The following is a 5,173-nucleotide window of genomic DNA, read 5'->3' as shown; positions in this document are numbered from 1 at the left end:
GTTCTCCAAACACAATGGAATAAAATTAGGAAACAATGACAGAAGAAAATTAGAGAAATTCACAAATATGTAGAAATTAACCAACATGCTACTCAAAGGACAGTAGGTCAAAAAAGAAATCACAAAGGAAATTAGAAAATACCTAGAGATGAAGGAAAAGAAAACAACAAAATCTATGGGATGCAGCTAAAGCAGTGCTCAGTGTGAAACACACAGCTGTAAGCACCTATATGAGGACTAAATCACCAAAATTTCACTACAAGAAAGTAAAAAAGAAAGACCAACTAAAAGCAAATGGAAGGAAATAGTAAAGATTAGAGTGGAAGTAAATACATTGGAGAATGGGAAAATGTAGAGAAAATCAACAAAGTAATACTTTGTACTTTGTAAAGATTAGGAGAATTGACAAACTTATAGTTAGACTCACCAAGAAAAGTAGAGAAAGCAAAAAAACAGAAGGAAGGGGAGACAGAGATGGAGAGAGAGAGACAAAATATTCAGTTATTACAACTGGGCATAAAAGGACATTGCTGCTGACCTTAGATAAATAAAAGGATTATGAGGAAATAAAATTAACAATTGTATTACAACAAATTAGATAACATAGATGAAATGGAAAAATTTCGAGAAACACAAACTACCAAAGTTGACTAAAGAAGTAATAGAAACTTGATTCATGTATTTTGAAAAAGTTTGGCAGTTTTTTTTTTTAAAGAAATATGATCTGATCATTCCATTCTTAAGGATTTAGCCAAGAACAATATAATGTTCATACAAAGATTCATATATTAATGTTCATTGCAACTTTATTTTAATAGCCAAAAAGTGAAAACAACCCAAATTTCTATCAACAATTGAATGGATGTGTTCTGTTCATACTTATTATTAAGCAATGAAAAAGGAATGAATCATTGATCAATGCTACAATATAGATGAATCTGAAAATATGCTGGATGACAGAAGACACAAAAAAGTACACACAATGCATGATTTCATTTATATACATTTTAAAGAATGCAAAATTTCACAGAAAGCAGATCAGCGATTATCTGGAGTTAAAGAGTGGGACAGGGATGAGTGGGAAGAAGGAATTACAGAGACACACAAGGAAAGTTTTTGGGGTGATTGAAATGTTTTTATTGTCCTGATGGTTTCACAGATATATACATAGAGCAACCTATCAAACTGCACACTTTAATTATGTTCACTTTATTATATTTATTTTGTGCTTCAATAAAGCTGTTTAAAAATGACATATGCGGCCGGGTGCGGTGGCTCACACCTGTAATTCCAACACTTTGGGAGGCTGGAGAATGGCATGAACCCGGGAGGTGGAGCTTGCAGTGAGCCGAGATCGCGCGACTGCACTCCAGACTGGGCAACAAAGTGAGACTCCGTCTCAAAAAAAAAAAAAAAAAGACATATGCATGATTTAATCAGTAGCTATAGAAATGCTCATTTTTAACTGACCTTTTGGAAACCATCAAATGTATGTTGAGTATGGGTGTCTGTGCCTGTTTTAAGGTTTTTCATTTCTCTCTCTCTCTTTTTTTTTTTTAAGAGGCAGTCTTGCTCTGTCGCTCAGACTGTAGTGCAGTGGTGTGATCTCAGCTCACTGCAACTTCCGCCTCCCAGGTTTAAGGGATTCTCCTGTATCAGCCTCCCGAGTAGCTGGGATTACAGGCACCTGCCACCACGGTGGCTAATTTTTTGTATTTTTAGTAGAGATGGGGCTTCACCATGTTGGCCAGGCTGGTCTCAAACTCCTGACCTCAGGTGATCCGCCCACCTCGGTCTCCAAAAGTGCTGGGATTACAGGTGTGAGCCACCTTGCTCAGCCTCATTTCTCTTCTTAGTAAAGCATTGTTCAAGTAAAATCTCTGTATCATAATATCCATCTATCAGACACTGTCTTCATCCTTTGAATCATGGAACTTTTATCCTCAATTGGCCTAGATTATTGTACCAATTTCTCAGCCACTTTTGCTGTGTTCCTTTGCTTTAGTTTCATATGTATTTTATTTTGGCACTAGAAATGATAAGAAAGCTAGGGCCTCCTGAGGGCAGGATTATATGAGATTTCAAATAACTTCAATAGAGATAATGATAAAGGAAACTATAGAAAATAAACAATTGATAAGAAGTAGGGGAATACTGCCACCTTTGGACTAGAGAGAATAGTTATCTTCATTTTTCTTTCATTATACCTTTTTGTGAATCTTGAACTTAATAAAAATGTTTCTCGTGGGCTGATATCATGCCTTTTTAAAATACACTTTTATTTTAAGTTCAGGGGTACATGTGGAGGCTTGTTACTTGCCTATGTAACATACATACCTACGTAATGTGTCATGGGGGTTTGTTGTACACATTATCTCATTACCCAGGTATTAAGTCTAGTATCCGTTAGTTATTTTTTTTATTCTCTCCATGTGTTCTCATCATTTAGCTCCCACCTGTAAGTGAGAACTTGCAGTGTTTCATTTTCTTTTCCTGCGTTTGTTTGCTAAGGATAATGGGAAGACAACCTAGGCAATACCATTCAGGACATAGGCACGGGCAAAGATTTCATGATGAAGATATCAAAAACAATTGCAACAAAAGCAAAAATTGACAAATGGGATCTAATTAAACCGAAGAGTTTCTGCACAGCGAAAGAAACTATCATCAGACCGAACGGGCAACATACAGAATAGGAGACAATTTTTGCAAACTATGCATCTAGTGAAGGTCTAATGTCCAGCATCTATACAGAACTTCAAACTTCCAAAAGAAAACCAAATCACCCCATTAAAAAGTAGACAAAGGACATGAACAGATACTTCTCAAAAGAAGAGATGTCTCTTTCCCATCTTACAAGATGGTGGGTGAAAAAGTTGAGAAGCCAGATACTAAAGAGAAGAAACCCGAAGCCAAGAAGGCTGATGCTGGTGGCAAGGTGAAAAAGGGTAACCTCAAGGCTAAAAGGCCCAAGAAGGGGAAGCCCCATTACAGCTGCAACCCTGTCCTTGTCAGAGAAATTGGCAGGTATTCCCGATCTGCCATGTATTCCAGAAAGGCCATGTACAAGAGGAAGTACTCAGCCGCTAAATCCAAGGTTGAAAAGAAAAAGGAGGAGGAGCTTCTTGCAACTCTTACAGAACCAGTTGGTGGTGACAAGAACGGCGGTACCCGGGTGGTTAAACTTCGCAAAATGCCTAGATATTATCCTACTGAAGATGTGCCTCGAAAGCTGTTGAGCCATGGCAAAAAAAAAAAACCCATCAGTCAGCACGTGAGAAAACTGCGAGCCAGCATTACCCCCGGGACCATTCTGATCATCCTCACTGGACGCCACAGGGGCAAGAGGGTGGTTTTCCTGAAGCAGCTGGCTAGTGGCTTGTTACTTGTGACTGGACCTCTGGTCCTCAATCGAGTTCCTCTACGAAGAACACACCAGAAATTTGTCATTGCCACCTCAACCAAAATCGATATCAGCAATGTCAAAATCCCAAAACATCTTACTGATGCTTACTTCAAGCAGCAGCAGCTGCGGAAGCCCAGACACCAGGAAGGTGAGATCTTCGACACAGAAAAAGAGAAATAGGAGATTACGGAGCAGCACAAGATTGATCAGAAAGCTGTGGACTCACAAATTTTACCAAAAGTCAAAGCTGTTCCTCAGCTCCAGGGCTACCTGCAATCTGTGTTTGCCCTGACGAATGGAATTGATCCTCTCAAACTGGTGTTCTAAATGTCTTAAGAACCCATTAAATAGCTAACTACAAAAAAAAAAAAAAAAAGAAGAGATGTTTTATGAATTATAAGTAAAAATTCTTTGAGGTTCTTCATTTTTTAACTTTCATTCCAAAGCTTGACAGATTTACCACTATAATATCTTGCTTTAGAATAACTGGTGTAATTGCCCATGAAATTCCCAATTTTTTAGTTAACTATATTTAAAAATCTACATAAATATGCATGTAGCAAATGACTCTTATTTAGTTATTCAGAAATTCTACAATAATTTTAAATATAACACCATCTCATGGATGTATTAATATAGGATCAGAAATATTTTTTGTGTATGTTTCATCCACAGTTGAATAAGACTCCATATATCTGAGTACTCCAGGACTTTAATAATTTAATAAGAACGTATAGACATTGCGGCCATAGGCCATGCTTCCCTTTTGTCCACAGTCACTGACACGTTTTCTTATAACTTGTGTACAACAGGTTCCCCACCTTTCCTTAAGAACTCTTATCTTTTAGGGAGGTACACAATTATTATTTACTAATTTCTACACTCTTTATAACTGTGTTTTCAGTGTTTTGTTGTTTTTACAAGTAGTGTCATTATGTTTTAAAAATTCTAGAGAATGAGAACACCTGTGTCTCTTGCCCCTTCCTTTGATTCATTCATTTAGTCATGCAGTAAATATTTGAGTGCCACCTGAATGACAGGAGCCCTTCAGGAAATATGGTTATGAAGCTACACAGGTAAAGCCACCATCCAGATGAAGCATATTTTCTAATGAGAGACAATATACAGTAAGCAAGTAAATAATTGGAAATAATTGGATATGTGATAAAATTTTTGGTAGTAATAAGTGCAAAGGAGAAAAAGAAAGCAGAGTGAAGAGATTGGGTACGGCAGAGGGGCTTTTTGGTTTGTTTGTTTGTTTGTTTGTTTGGCTAAAGTGTTCTGGGAAGTGCTTTCTAAAGAGATACTTCAGCATAGACTAGAATTAAGTAAGTGAAGGAACCAAGGGAAAATCTAGGAGAAGAGTAAGCAATGTCAGAAGGCCAGAATAGAGGAGAGTGAGCAGCGCAAGAGGAAATGAGTATCAAAGTGCATAGACACCAGAACCCTGCAGGCATTTGAATTTTGTTCCAAGTGGTATAGAAATTTTGCCATTAGATCTGAGTTCTACATTAAACGATCACAATAGCTGCTGTGTGAAGAATAGGCTGTTAGGGAGGCAAGAACAGAAGTAAATAAAAACCAATTAAACTATTCTAATTATTCCAGGCAAGTGGTAATTATAGCTTGGTTAAGGATGCGAGTGTCAGAAATAGTGAAAAGTGGCAAGATTGGGAATATATATTAAAGTTACAGCAAATAGGATTTGTTCATGGCTTGGTTATGCAGGGGTATGGGAAAGTGGAAAGAATTGTAGTTTTTAAGTAT

At 37.3% G+C, this 5,173-nt stretch overlaps 1 pseudogene across 1 annotated transcript; it reads left to right on the top strand.

Moving 5' to 3' along the window:
* The first annotated feature begins 2,860 nt into the window (after positions 1-2,860).
* Positions 2,861-3,733, top strand: LOC105545614 (annotated as a pseudogene). The gene has a single exon (XR_001006951.1). The product of XR_001006951.1 is annotated as a 60S ribosomal protein L6 pseudogene (transcript).
* The last annotated feature ends 1,440 nt before the right edge of the window (positions 3,734-5,173 follow it).

Source organism: Mandrillus leucophaeus, unplaced genomic scaffold (assembly GCF_000951045.1).
Source record: "Mandrillus leucophaeus isolate KB7577 unplaced genomic scaffold, Mleu.le_1.0 Scaffold333, whole genome shotgun sequence".
Lineage (NCBI taxonomy): Eukaryota > Metazoa > Chordata > Mammalia > Primates > Cercopithecidae > Mandrillus > Mandrillus leucophaeus.
The sequence above is the reverse complement of the archived record's forward strand: the minus strand, read 5'-3'. Positions and strand labels throughout refer to the sequence as shown.